Source organism: Callithrix jacchus, chromosome 19 (genome assembly GCF_049354715.1).
Source record: "Callithrix jacchus isolate 240 chromosome 19, calJac240_pri, whole genome shotgun sequence".
In the NCBI taxonomy this organism is placed as follows: domain Eukaryota; kingdom Metazoa; phylum Chordata; class Mammalia; order Primates; family Cebidae; genus Callithrix; species Callithrix jacchus.
The window spans coordinates 5,812,742-5,828,511 of record NC_133520.1 but is presented as its reverse complement, the minus strand read 5'-3'; the positions used below and the strand labels follow the sequence as shown (position 1 = coordinate 5,828,511).

Genomic DNA, 15,770 nt, shown 5'->3' with positions numbered 1-15,770 from the left:
CAGGTTTCATTTCATGCTAGTTGTTTCATTTAAGACCATTTCTAGGAGATAGCTTGGCTTTATAAAATTACCTGCAATATCGCAACATAGCCCTACCCGAGTTTCCTGAGTTCACTTCTAAGTGATTGGTACGTATTGGGAAGAAAGGCTTGCTAGTAATTTTAAATTTTAGATGTACTATCCAATTATAAGGAGCACCACATATGAAACATAGGCTGGCTACTTACTACTGCATGGATGTGAATGAGACAGAGCAGATCCCTGAATACATTATATATATTGAACAAACCATCATTTAAAAAGTTAAAAATTTCAAGCTGTTACATAAATTGAAGATGCCAAGCTTAACAAAAAGATTTTTTTAAAGTAAAATTTCTTTGATATTTTTATTAGGTGAAAGGGGCAAAAAGTTTTACTTTAAGTCAATTTTTTTTTCTGGAGCAAGGGAATGCTGAGGGTAGGGTGGCATAAAAATTATGAAATTAGAATGCCAGAACTAATGGGAGAGGCTATGTTAAATTTTGAGTTAGGTAGTGTATTTATCAGAATGTATCCTGATGCGCATTGAAGATAACAGGCAAACCGGAAAGTATTTAGAAAATTCTGATTTTTCTCCCACATACTGAGAGAGTAACTAAATCTTCGTAAACATCAACAATATCACCTTTTACAGAACAATTAAAATGCAAGGTTTCTTTTTTTTATTTTAGTGACAACTTTATCTTGAGTAACTGGTTATGTCATTTTTGTGTGTGTGTGTGTTTTTTTTTTTTAATTTCAAAGGCTCTGAAGAGATTTCTTAATTTATTTAGATGTTTACTTTTTTCTCTTCAGAAATCTTTTTAAATGGACAAATAATATTTGTACATATCCATTGGGTACCTAGTGATATTTCTATACTCATAATATATGCAATGATCAATCCTAGTACATGGCATATCCATCACCTCAAACATTTATCATTTTTTTGTGTTGGGAACGTTGCCTTGAAACATTTAAGATAAATTTTTTTCCCTTTGGATTGTAACTCTTTAAAAATATGCTTTATAATTTGGGTGGAGTACATTTTATATTTTTTATTACAGTATATGGCATATTTGGGGAACAGGTGTTGGGAGTCCTTGGAGGTCAATGTGTTTTATGTCAAGAACGGGAAGAAAAAGCCCTCAAAATCTAAGCAGGCTAGTATTAAATAAATTGATGTTTAATCCTTTGAAATCCAGGGTTTTGTTTGGTATCTAGTTACCTTGTACACCTTGTCTGTTGAACTGATGGATGATAGGTGATTCTGTTTTCCTCCAATAAGTACTTTTCCTTAGTTCCTTAAGACTCCTGTTTAAAGGGAACTCTTATCAAGAGATTTTCTGGTTAAAGGTGAGATAATGCAAACAGTAGTGCTTGGGATAATATCTTTTGGCTTCTGTGATACTGTTTTTCTTCCAAATATAAATTTTTCATTGGTTTGGTTTATCATTTTCCCCATTCAACTATTTTTTTTTCATAGAGCCACGTTTTAGTAAAACTACATGAACTATGTGTGCCTTGGGATAGAGACTACACGAAACATAGAAACAGGAAATGCCTGTTAGGTTAAGAGACATGGGATAATGGGTAAAAATATCTTTTAAAATTACTTAATGTTGCCAGCATTACTGCAGCAATATATGATAAAATGAAGACAATTTCTGATTTCATTATCTTGAAAAAACTTCTTTTACACTTGTACTTTTTCATTGTGTTGTTTCAGAGCAGAAACCTTAACCAAGGAAGTAATGAAAAGTTTTGTATCTTTGTTCTGTGAAGTTAAATCATTCTGAAATCAGTCATAGCTTAAAGCTGTGCCTTTCAAGTTGTTTTGTTGGTATATGTTTAGAAATATTAAATATCAACTGGAAAGTAGAAGTAAATTGATGTAACTAAAAAAGATTTAGTTTAGCATATGGAAGATTATAATCTCCAAACTGTTAATAATTACAAGTAATTTTTTTAAAGTGATAAGTTTCCTTATAATGAAATATTTGTCATTATCAAATAGGGTCATTTATTCAACATGTATAATTATTTATTGCTTTCTAAATCACCAGCTTGCTATATGTTAAGAACTGGGTATATAATCATTAGTGAGCAAAACAGACCTGGGTTCTTCTATTGGAGTTTATGCATTAGTTCATTTGATAGGTAATTCTTGAACACCAACTACGTGCCAGGCACTGTTCTATAATCTAGGGTTATGCTCTGTGGAGGGAGAGACAAGTAATAAATACAGTAAGTGCTTAAATAAATGATTAACATGACTTCAGATAGGGATCAGTGCTTCAAAGACAGTAATACAGGGAGAACTAATCAAGTACCTGAGCTGATCTACTTTACAGACTACTAGAGGAGATAAGTATTGGTATAATTAATTACATGATATGATAAATGCTATAAATGAAAGTGAGAGTGTTTATGAGAGCTGATAAATGAAGGAGGTGAGAGAGAGTTCATTTTGGGGGAATCGGGGAAGACTTTCTGGAGCAAGTAACATTTGAGCTTAAATCTGAGCTGTAGCTAGGTGTTAGTTTGCTAGGGCTGCCGTAACAAGTTTGACAAACTGGGTGGTTTAAACAACAGAAATGTATTGTCTTCAGTTCTGGAGGCTTGAAGTCCAAGATCAAGGTGTAGCCTGGGTTGGTTCCTTCTGAGAGCTGTGAAGGAGAATCTGTTCCTTGCCTCTCTCTTAATCTTCCGGCGGTTTATTGGAAATCTTTGGTGTTACTTGGTTTGTAGACACATTACCTGATCTCTGCCTTCACATTCACATTGTGTTCTCCCCATATGCTTGTCTATGCCCAGATTTCCTCTTTTTATAAGGACAACAGTCATATGGGATTAGGGACCCACTCTACTCCAGCACGAACTCATTTTAACGAATTACATCTACAACAGCTTTTATTTCTAAGTTAGGTCAAATTATGAGGTACTGAGCATTAAGACTTCAATATGTAAATTTGAGGTGGACATAATCCAACTCATAATACCAGGAGTTAGCTAGGTGAAGAGAAGAGGGGGAACGACTTTTTAGGAAGAGAGGACAGCGTGTGTGAAGGTAATACATGGGAGAATCATGGCTCATTTAAGAAATGAAGTGTAGCTGAAGCATAGAAACTCAGAGGAAGAGTCAAGTGAGATAATTCCAGAGACATTTTGAAGATAGAAATAGATAGATGGGGCCTTATGACCAGCTGAACGTGATGTGAAGAAAAGAATTATCAAAGATAATTTTCTGCCTATAGCTGTGATGAAAGTGTTTTCACCATTTTTGGGTAGAATACCCAGAAGAAAGACAGAAAACTCTTTCTGGAGATGAAGGGAAAGGTTGAGGCTGGAAATAAGGATTTGGAAGTAAACTATATCATATGTCCAAAGTTAACTAAAATTACTCAAGAAGAGGCTAGTAAGATTAACAAGTAAAACACAGGGAGTTTAGTTCTTAAAATCACCAGATACATTTTCGTATTAATATTAACCAGTAGAATTGAGATTGAGTATAGTACAGTGGTTAAGAATTTAGGCTATAGATTCAGACTGTCTAGGTTTGAATGTCAATTCTATGACTTTCTCATTGTATAACTAGGGACAACTTTTTTAAGCCTTAATTTCCTTATTGATAAAAAGAGGATAATTATAGTGCTTGCCTCTTTTGCTACAAATGAGGATTAAAATGAAACAATGTATGTGAAATAATTTATGTCATACATACCCACTCACATGATGCAGTTAATTTGGATTGTCTGTGTCAGTAGATGAGATACATAAAAAAGGAAATCTAGTTGATGAGTAGATTTGACATTACTGCACATTTAATTTGTTGATTTCAGTGCTTCTGTTTTTTGTTTGTTTTGTTTTTTGTTGGAGATCCTTTTGAGTAATGGATTAATTCTGATGTGTAAAAGTAATGATCCTATAGAAATTTGTAAACTGTATACTTGGATAGTCAGAAAGACTGAAACTTAACTGTACTTAGGCTTTACATTAAAATAGCAACAACCAAAATACCCAGAACAGGTTTTTAAGGCAGGTTGATAACTCCTCTAACAAATTAGAGATAGGAGATCAAGAGGAAGGCAGTGAAGTCAGTGATATTTTCAGTTGATTGCAGTATGATCCCCATCAAGTTAACTGTTATCTTTACTAACGCATGAACAGAGTGATGAGCAGGAGCTAAAGCTAGGTACTTTGTGGAGAAATCTAGCTACTATTTCTAGGGAGCTGTAGGACTGGGAAAGGTATTTTACTTGTTTTATGTTATTTTTTAAATGGGAAAAATAAAAGCATATTTGTATGCTGTTGGGAATGATCCAACAGAGAGGGAGAATGAGAAAAATGAGAATTATTTGATGGTCTTCTTGAGTAGATGAGAGGAGTGAAATACAGTACACAAATGGAGGGCTTATTCTTAGAAGTAAGGACAGTTTATCTCTAGAAACATGCAGGATTGCAGAAAACTAACCTCCGAACAGATGCTGCTAGGTGAGTAGCTCTGATGGGGATAAGTTGTGGAAGCTCTCTGATTGCTTGTACATTCTTACTGTATTCTCAGTGAAGTAGGTCATGAGCCAAACTTGAGGATGAAGGATTTGTGACAGATTTGAGGAGCCAGGAAAAGGTAGGAAATAGAGATCTGAAAGAAAAAAAGAAAGTATTAACAGTGACTAGAGATAAAAGAGGTTTTTCTGCCAAGAATGAAAATGAAGATTGACAATGGACTTCTAATAGATGGCAGAAGGCAATGAAATAATACCTTTAAAGTACTGAGGGAAAGAATTTAAGAGTAAGGGTGAAAAAAAAAAGATATTAGGGACCTGCTGAGACTGAGGATGTAAAATACTGATTTTTTTTGGTTTCTTATTATTTTTGAGACGGTGTTTCATTCACTGTGTCACCTGGGCTGGGATGCAATGGCAAGATCTCTGCTTAGTGCAACCTCCGCCTCCTGGGTTCAAGCCTCAGCCTCCTGAGTAGCTGGGATTACAGGCATCCACCACCACACCCGGCTAATTTTTGTATTTTTAGTAGAGACAGGGTTTTACCATATTGGCCAGGCTGGTCTGGAACTCCTGACCTCCAGTGATCCACCTGCCTTGGCCTCCCAAAGTGCAGGGATTATGAACATGAGCCACTGGCCAATACTCATAGATTTTTGTCGGAAATGCTATAAAAGCATATACTTCACAAAAAGGAAATTGAACCCAGAAGGAAAGTGTGAGATACAAGAATCAAAATGAGTAAAGAAATGGGTATTTTGGTATGTCTCAATAAGTATTATAAGAAGTAAATATTAAATGTATTAATGTAAATATATTTACTAGGATATTGGATAACTTGGGATATCTGTTTTAATATAACAAATTGCCTATTTTTTCTTTCCCTGTGTGATGAGAGGGAAAACAGAGAGTTATGCAGACTGTTTTTAAAGAGCTGACTTTGTGGTCGCTGTTTAGATGTGCCCTCAATCTACACTACGCAAAATTAGACAGTATCAGAGATATTTGACATTGCCTTCCAAGCATGGTAAAGATTAGTGGTCTGAATTTTTTATATAGGAGGTACCTCAGCCATTCCCAGTTTGCGAGATGTCTGCTCAGAGGCTAGGGAACACAACTACTTCGGTGCATTGGAAGACTTATGTTTGGCTGTTTCTTCAGAAGGAGGCGATAGAGTGCAGAAACATCAAATTTGTGCTTAAACACGTTTTATTTTTATTTTAATCTACTTTGGTGTTTGTGTGGCAGCCTTACTTAGATCAAATAAAACCTAGCATATGAATTATGTACTCCTACCACTCAAATTCCTTTTATGGAAAAGAAAAATAGTCTTCTTATTCATTTCCCGAGTCGGGAGGGATGAAGCTACTATTGGACAAAAGCTGAAAAGATCTTCTCCTGTCTATTATGTAAAGGTTTAGACATCTTTTAAAACCAGTGCCTGCTAATGTGATGTTTTTAATGTATTTTACATTTCCAGAATTAAAAGATAATCTCCAAGATTGTCTGAATTACTTGTTTGATAGAAAATTTGTGTGAGCTTCCTAAGCCTCAGCTCTTAAGTAGTAACTCAGTCTTCTCTATTACATCATGATAAGTGATTACTGAGCCATTTGTTCTGAACTATACCAAAGGTGTTATTTACATAGGAACATATTTATAGACGTTTTCAGTAGCATTTAGTACATTAGTATTCATGATGTTAGAAAGAAGCTAAAGTTGGTTTCTGACAGCTTCTCTCTTGATACTTTACATAAATTTAGAAAGGATTATTTATCTTTAGTTTATTCAGAGACTCATATTTTAACAAATAATTTCTAGTCATTTGATTATATTTTCATATATATTTACTTTCAAAAACTATTTGTTACCAGAAAGACATAAAAATGACTCGTGCTGCAACTCTGTGTGCTGGTAAACACCAATCTGATAATTTAGTTCAGGACTGATTTTACTGACTGTTTAAGAGGATTCTATTATTAAAAGATCTAAAATCAGAAAGAAGTAACTATCATAAAACCATTTAAGAACAAGGTAGAGCATAAAAACAGAAAAAATAAGATGGATTATGATGTATTGTTTTTGGGTTAAAATATTATTTTATAAATAGTTAAAATATTTCTTCAGAAATATTTCTTCCCTTAAATGTTAGTTCTAAATCAGACTAGTCTCAGATGTGTGTTAGTAATGCTCAGAATGGAAAACATACACCTGGGGGAAAAGAATATGTCATGGTAAATATGTTTATACAGCTGTGTGGCAATGTTAGTTATTACAGAGCACATTCGCAGAATCATGTAATGAGCCTCATTTCCAAACAACCATTAACTTTGGCTTAGAAGAAGAAATTCATTTTTCAAATGCAGACTGTACAAACGATATATAGCATCGCTGTAGCTTTCTTCTTAACTGTATAAATTTGATTGTAAGTATATGTTGGCTAATTTTGAGGAAATTCAAAATTCTTATAAGACTATTTCTTATTTATAATTTATACTTTCATTGCATATAATGCCTACGCTTTTAGTACCAGACTGAGTTTCCATTAAACTTTATTGCACTTACATGGACTCTTCTGTCAAACTTTAATAAAATTATAAAATTGACTTAATTGGGTCTATCTGAAAACTTCCTTTATCATTAATAAATTTCATTTATTCTATGAGGTTATTAGTCTTGGATAACTTGTATGACTTCATTCAAACTTGTTCTAGAATATGAATAAATATTAAAAATTAAGCATGAGTAAAAGCAAATTTAAAAATATTTTCATAGGACTTTGCGGATTTACTCAAGAGTGCATAAAATGTTACCATTAACTGTGTATTGCTATAGTGCCATCTGTAAAAATATGTTATCTAGCCCGGGCGCGGTGGCTCAAGCCTGTAATCCCAGCACTTTGGGAGGCCGAGGCGGGTGGATCACAAGGTCAAGAGATCGAGACCATCCTGGTCAAAATGGTGAAACCCCGTCTCTACTAAAGATACAAAAAATTAGCTGGGCGTGGTGGCGCGTGCATGTAATCCCAGCTACTCAGGAGGCTAAGGCAGGAGAATTGCCTGAACCCAGGAGGCAGAGGTTGCGGTGAGCCGAGATCGTGCCATTGCACTCCAGCCTGGGTAACCAAAGCAAAACTCCATCTCAAAATAATAATAATAAAATACAATAAAAATAAAGATTTGATGATTTAGTATGGCTTTGCAGGGATGATTAATCATTGGATATACAGACTTTTTTAAAAAATAGAGATGTTTGTACTTTGGTGGAGTAATGTTAGGCTTTCAGCTTCGTGGGTGGAAGAACTCATTTTTACCAGTTTACCCAAAAGTAACTGGAAAGTACAGAGTCAATTTATTGTGTACAGTAGGTAAAAAACAAAAAACCGGCTCAAATCAGAACAGTACACTTTCATTTGGTAAGTTGAGTCTCTTAGAAGACAAAGTTATGTGGAAGGATCACATGAACACAAAGAGGTTGTGTGTGGAAGGATCACTTCAAACACCTGTGTGTTTGAAGTTACAATGAGCTATGATCATGCCACTGCACTCTACCTAGATGACAGAGTGAGACCCTGTCTGTAAAAAACATTTTTTTTTAAAAGAGGTTGTGTGAAATTTATAATTAAATCAAAGGCAGTTGGATGTTCTTTTTCTTTGTTTGTTTTTGAGATGGAGTCTCGCTCTGTTGCCCAGGCTAGAGTGCAGTGGCACGATCTCAGCTCACTGCAACTGCCTCCTGGGTTCAAGTGATTCTCCTGTTTCAGCTTCCCGAGTAGCTGGGACTACAGGCACCTGCCACTATGCCTGGCTAATTTTTGTATTGTCAGTAGAGATGGGGTTTCACCATGTTGGCCAGGCTGGTCTTGAACTCCTGACCTCATGATCTGCCCTCCTCTGCCTCCCAAAGTGCTGGGATTACAGGCATGAGCCACTGCGCCTGGCCTGGATGTTCTTAAGCATTATTTTAATTGAAATCAATAACCTAATGAATTTACTTTATAGCATAAATATTTTGGTGTAAAATAAGTAGATGCCTTTTCCAGAAGCAAAGATCATATTCTCCTTATCACTACAGAAGACACCCTGATTAGTTTTTTGTCTTTGACTCTTTCCTTAAAAAAAAAAAAAAGAATTCTTGGAGATTATTTTTCTCTTTGTGATGTTGATGTACTATGCTTTTCAAACTCATTGGTGTGGTTTGGGATGCACTTTATTCTTCCTTAGAATATACACTTTCCACAAAACAGACTTGGGATGGGTTACTTCTAAGGATGATTTGGGCTGCATAGGTCAAAACTACTCAAGTTGATTCATGTTCATTTCAGTTTTTGATTCAAGATAAACATTTTTTAGAATTCTGTCATTCAATAATGTATTGTATGTAGAGAACAGAGGAAGTCAGAAAGAGATGTGTCAACACTGTGTTTAGTGATTTATACCTATCAGCTCACTGGTTTTCTAAACATTATAACTGTTTGAAGCTCATTATGAATACCCGGGATATTATTACATTCATTTCGATAAGATGGACAATATGGTTGTTACAAATCAAAGTGAGTAAAACCTGTATGCCACTAGGATTGTCTGTGAATGTGTTATTTCTCTCTTCTTGTTTTTTAGGACCCCATTGACATGTTTACATATATGCACATTTACTTGAACTTATCATCAAAAAGTTAATTCTCAGCATTTATCGCCTGTTTTGTAGTTGGTACCGTGCTGAGCACTCTGGTGCCAAGGAGAAACACAGGGGAGTTCCCGTCAGGTGGCTCCATGAAGGTCTCATTTCAACATCATATCCCTCATGGAAACAAAAGAATATAAAAGAGAAAACTAAAACGACATACCTAGCCTCAAAATCAAGATAAACATCTCTAAGGACCAGGAGGTGACCAGAAATAGAAACTGATAAGTAGGCTGGAACTCCGAGCCTGCCAAGCTTCTGCCCACAAGCAGAAAGTTGCTTAATTACTCCTCAGCCATTTCTCAGGAGATGGGGAATAGAACCAAGCTCAATTCTTGAAGGAAGGAGTGGAAGCCAGGAGAATCCTTCCCCCAGCCTGATTTCCATCATTGTTAATGGCCGCTAAGTTAGCTGCCAGTGCTGCCTGGGGCTGTGGTGTTACTGGAAGCTGTGGACGAAGGAGCAAAAGTAGGATAGAAACAGTTTAGTGACCAGAAACTGAGCAGGTTGTCTGCTGGCTCTGTAACATGCCCAGTGTCATCCTTCTAAACTATTATTATTCAAGGACGAGGCTGGGCATGGTGGCTCATGCCAGTAATTCCAGCATTTTGGGAGACCAAGGTGGAAGGATTGCTTGAGAGCAGGAGTTCAAGACCAGCCTGGGCAACATGGCAAAACTCTGTCTCTATAAAAAATACAAAAATTAGCAGCTGTGGTGGTGTGTACCTGTAGTGCCAGCTACTCAGGAGGCTGAGGTGGGAGAACCTGAGCTGGAGAAATCAAGGCAAGAGTCAGTCATGGATCACATTATGGCACTCCAGCCTGGGGTCAGAGTAAGACCCGGTCTCCAAAAAAAAGGAATGAGGACAAAATTAAGACATTTTTAAATATGTAGAATAAGAGTGTAAGAGGATTTACCATTCACATAACCTTTCTAAAAGAAATACTAAATGGTGCACTCAGTAGGAATAAATGTCCCAGAGGAAAGGTATGGTGAGATTAGAAAATATAGTGAAATTGATTGAAATGTTAGAGGTGTAAGTAGTCATTTCTTGTTTTTGAGAGTGTGTGAACATGATTTATTCAATTATAGCCTTAATTTAACTACAAAAAAAAAAAAAAAAGCTCTTAAGATACTGCAAATGTCCACCTAGTTGTTAGGTAACCAAAAGAGAGAATGACTTCAGAGTCAAAGTAGTGTAAGCGATGGAAAGGAAATGTGGGTGTACCTTGCAGACATATCTAGGATTCCGCTTTGTTACTCATGGGAGATTGTGCAGGGAAAAGGAGCAATGTGAGCAAATTGCATTAAGGCAATGATGTATATGACTCATTTTGAGGGTAGTTTGGCCAGGGTTTATGTAAGAGGGTGATTGCGGAGGTTATTTTGAACCTTTTAGAATCCTTCTAATAGGCACTAGGGTATCTGTATTGAGATAAATGAGATGGTATCCTTTTAGGCTGACTTTTTTCCTAGGCAAGCTCTAGTATTTGTTTTCTTTAAATGAGCAACATACGTATCTTTAAGAAATTCACAGTAATTGTCTTCAGGGCTTTCTTTTCCTGGTAAAATGCCATATTCTCAAGTTGTGTTTTCTTTTCTTCTGATGATTAGCTTAGCTAATTTGAAAGGCTCTATCACTTTGTGTTATATCAGCTTTAGTTAAAACCTGTTTTTCACTTTGTTCCTTGGTTGATCCTTAGACGAATGAAGGCCAATTACATATTAGTATAAAGTAAGTGATATCATAGCACCAGAGAGAATCTTCTGTAAACCAAAGCCTGTTGTTGCTTCCAATTTGTGTTGTCTAGGGAACAAAGGTATCTTTGAACCAAAGAGACTGGGAGAAGTTGGGATTTACTTTGCTTCAAGTATAAAACTGTGTAGAGCAAGGGTTAAGGAACTCTTAAAGGAAGGGTACCTTCTAGTGCTCTTCTCTTTTTTCTTTTATAGATGGAAGAGACTATTTTTTAAATTTTTAAATATTTGTTTTCTTTTGAGACTGAGTTTTGCTCTTTTGTCCAGGCTGGATTGCAGTGGTGCAATCAAAGCTCACTGCAGCCTGAAACTCTCAGGAATTTCCAGGGATCATGCAAACAATCCTCCTGCCTCAGCCTCCCAAATAGCTGAGCCTTCAAGTGCATGCCACTACATCCTGCTAAGTGTGTGTGTGTGTGTGTGTGTGTGTGTGTGTGTGTGTGTGTGTATTTTTTGTAGAGACAGGGTCTTGCTATGTTTCCAAGGCTGATTTCCAACTCCTGGCCACAAGTGATCCTCCTGCCTCGGCCTCCTAGAGCACTAGAGTTATTGGCATGAGCCACTGTTTCTCATCCATTTGTTTTCATGTCAGACTGATAATGTGCCAACATAGTAACAAGGTTTGAGGAAGGCATATTTCACACACCAGCATGAGACCCAAATCATCTTGCTTATGTAGTACAAGCAGACTAGGAAGAGATGATTTTAATGAGGGAGTGAGATGGTGGATGCTAACTTAAACAATAGCAAGGAATTGAGCGTGTGGTCACAGCAGCCAGCACTCATGTGATCTTCGACTGTGGACCAAAGGAATCTAACTCTTGTCTCTGGAATTCCCAGAAGTACTTTATATTTCATAAGCTCTTACTACTGTGCTTTAACCGCGTTGCTGTGTGTCCAGAATTATGATGAACTGAGGTTATAAGAATAAAAGTAAGTTGCGACTTAAAGAAGAACCACTGCTTGCAAGACGGCTTAATCGTGTCTTCATATCTTTGCAATTAATCTGTGGGTTTGCATCGAGTAGCAGTTTGTTCCGTTTATGTACTTTTCCCTCAATAAATTGTTTTAGAAGCCAGATTACTTTGCAGCATAAATCACCCACTTTTTCTTCTGACTTACCTGTTTTCAGTGTTGTATTCTGTCCTCTCCCCTCAGTTTCCTACTTTTCCCTCAGGTTGCTTTAGTTTCTGCTTTGCTTATGTTCTTCCCCCTTATTCGATGTGTTTGTCATACATTTATCACCTTGATAATTGATATCACCTTGTGGCTGTTTTCCTTTCCCATATTTCCTTTACTGTCTGCCTTCTATGACTTCCTTTCTTCATTCTTTTCTCCTCTGTTTCTTTTTGCCTTGGTTTTCTTATTAAAATCTTTTTCTTGAATGGGTTTCTTAAAGGTTAATTATAGGGGGTTGACTCACGGATTAATCAAAGTGTTTCTTTTTAACTTTAGTTTATTGTTGGCCGAATTAGCCGGCAGAATAATAAAGCAAAGCATAGTATATTCTTAAGTAAACTTTTGTTGAACTTACTTGGTTATTTGAGGTTTCACTAAAGAATGTGAGCTAGAAAAATGGCAGAGTGATAGGGATGTGCTTTCATGTCTGAGTATTGACGTGTGATGTAGTGGGAGCGAGAATGAACAGTTGCCAGAAGCAGCGATGTGATCTTGGCTGTGAGACAGTTTGCACTCTCAACCTGATGACTAGGTATTTATAGCAGAAATGCCAACATGAAAACAAAATCAAGAAATGTGCGCTTGAAAAAACTTCTAATTATCCTTTAAAGTTTTGGGCTAGAGTAAAACAGTAGTGACTGGAACTTAGGAAATTAGATTTATTTGATGTGAGAAGTACAGCCTGTACCCCACCTTCTTGGCACTCTTGGTAGGTCCTTGTATTCTCTTTAAAGATTTACCTATACAATAGTTAGAAATGAAATATGATATTAAGACTGAATTATAGAATATTTACAAATTAAGCAAATAAAGTTTTATTTTTATAGATAAGACCGTTAGCTTTTATATAGATCACAATGCTAGCTCGTGTGTATCAATATAGAGATGTTACTGTTAGACCCAAATGATCTAGAATATGAACTTCCAAGTTAGAGTTTATTTGAAAAAGAAGTTGAATTATAAAATATCTAAATTACTTGAACTATTTTTCCCTCGTAATAATTCTGTTAGCTTAGCAATAAGATGTCATCTGTGATGGGCTTCCTTTTTCTCTTTACTCTCTGCTTTTACTACTTACCTTTATGTCTTTAAAAAAAGTAGCAGGCCAGGCGCAGTGGCTCACACCTGTAATCTCAGCACTTTGGTTATTTGAGGTTTTGGTTATTTGAGGCCGGGGCAGGATGATCACTTGAGGTCAGGAGTTCAAGACCAGGCTGGCCAGCATGGCAAAACTCCTGTCTCTACTAAAAATACAAAAATTAGCCAGGCATGATGGCACATGCCTGTAATCCCAGCTCAGGAGGCTGAGGCAGGAGAATCACTTGAACCTGGGAATCAGAGATTGCAGTGAGCTGAGATTGTGCCATTACACTCCAGCCTGGGTGATGGACCAAGACTCTGTTTCAAAAAAATAAAGTTGCAAGGTATTAGCACTGAACATTCAGTAAAGGAGTAGATGAGGCGGGGCACGGTGTCTCACACCTGTAATACCAGCACTTTGGGAGGCCAAGATAGGAGGATCTCTTGAGACCAGGAGTTTGAAATAAGCCTTGGTAACATGGCAAGACTATGTCTCTACAAAAAAGAAAAAAAAAAAATGGAGTAAATAAAATATAAAATAGGAATCTCTAATTAGTATTTATCTTTGCAATGACTCTTATGAAATTTGAGATTCAAACTCTTTGATACACTCTAAATCCAAGTGGTGATAACTTGTTTCATTTCCAGATTTGTACTTAAGTGTAGGAATAGTTCATCTTTTTCAAATACATTCTGAATTTTAAAAAATGGGTAGGGTCTGCTTATATAACTCATACTGTTTTATTTTGTTGGTTGTTTTTTTTTAACCCAAGCTTACATAGGTTTTCTCTAATTCTAGGTGATCCAAAGGAAATCATTAAAATCTTTGGGTTGTTTGAAATTTCTTGCTTCTCTGTTTGAAATTAGTCTGGATCAAAGGGTCCAGGATTTAAGTTTTTAAAAGAAACTTTTTAAAAATAAAAACTCTTTTAGGGAGACTTACACAAATTCTCAGTTGAACTTTTCAAATATAATACTTAAATCCAGAAATAAATGTGTATATTACTATATACAAATTTAATTGCTTTCCAAAATATACTACACCTAAGGGATATTCATTTTATGCTTTGAAGTTGGGTTCAGAAAATTTTTTGTGTGTGTGACCTGGTGATGTCTGTACATTATTATTAATTTGGATTGTAAGTTTTCTTTGGAACGGTTCAAGGGGCTTTGTCTTTAGAAATAAGATGACATGTTACCATGACTTTACCTCCGTTTTCATTCTTCTTGCCTCCCTCTTTTTTTCCACTTATCCTCTTGAAAAGATTATAGTCATTTATCACTGTGACAATAGGCACTGCAAATACTATTATGGATATGAGACCATTATTCGCCCTTCCCTCCCTCCCCCTATTCCCCAGAGATATAGTGAGAGATCTTGTGAACCTTAGTTTTTGGCACTGTCAAAAGGTGTGAGTAAGTAAGAATCATAGGCCAGGTGTGGTGGCTCATACCTATAATCCCAGCAATTTGAGAGACCAAGTCAGGAGGATCTCTTGAGCCCAAGAAGTTTAAGACCAGCCTGGGCAACACAGCATTACCTCATCCCTGCTAAAAATTAAAATTAAAATAGTCAGGTATGGTGGTGTGCCCCAGTAGTCCCAGGTACTCAGAAAGCTGAGTTGGGAGGAGTGCTTGAGCCCAGCAGTTTAAGGCTGCGGTGTACCATGATTGTACCACTGCACTCCAGCTTGGGTGACAGAGCAAGACTCTGCCATTCATTCATTCATTCATTCATTCATTAAAAAGGAAGGAAGAAAAGGAAAAAAAAGATCATAATAACAATGACTGAGCATTTTTCATATGCTCCTGGCTTTCTAAAATGTGAGTTCAACTCTGGTTGTCCTGGACAGTGTCTCTGAGTAGCTGTTGTCGGTGTATCAGTATCAACAGTAACTATCATTGCATTATAATTAGAGATTGGGGAAAGCAGTTGTTTCCAAAAGTTATGCTTCTTTGATCTAAATAAATGGTACATTTTAGCTTTATGCAAGATTAGGGATTATTTTAGGGAATAATGGGAATGTGACGATTCCCTTTGTTTCTATATAGGGGATATGAGCTTGATTCTTGACGCTGGATTTGACTAGCTCCTTGCAAAGCCAGCAGGGTGTAGACGTGTATTACCAAGCCATTACAGTTGGCAAAGGAAGGAAGGAATTGCCTAATATCCCATAGGGATGGGAGGGAGGAGTGCATAACATTCCTTCAGTGTGATTGAGGGCTCTCTTGACTGTATGAGTAAGAGAATGCGACTTGAAGATATTAAGTAGAGTCCATACTTAGGTCATAAGAACTCATGGTCATTGACCGAGATATCCAGGAAAGCAAATGGTGTTGAGTGATTAACCAAGGCAGATGCCTTAATTTAGGAATGCAACAAAGAACTTACTAGTTCTTCATTTTTTCAGCTCCTCAACTTTTTCTCTCATCTTTCATTCTCTCGTAGTGTAAGACGTTGTTGGTGACAGATCTTTGCAAGGTCTACGTACTGAATATTACTAACAGCATGGTGATAAACGTCTCTTCTGTGTCTTTAAGGC

At 36.5% G+C, this 15,770-nt stretch overlaps 1 protein-coding gene and 1 non-coding gene across 23 annotated transcripts in view; one reads left to right on the top strand and one right to left on the bottom strand.

Annotated features, from left to right (window-relative positions):
- Window positions 1-15,770, top strand: part of DISP1 (dispatched RND transporter family member 1) — a 174,372-nt gene that overhangs the window by 72,585 nt on the left and 86,017 nt on the right. The window lies entirely within an intron of this gene.
- LOC118149622 (small nucleolar RNA U13) lies at window positions 11,555-11,658 on the bottom strand. The gene has a single exon (XR_004737191.1). It is a non-coding gene; the product is annotated as a small nucleolar RNA U13 (small nucleolar RNA).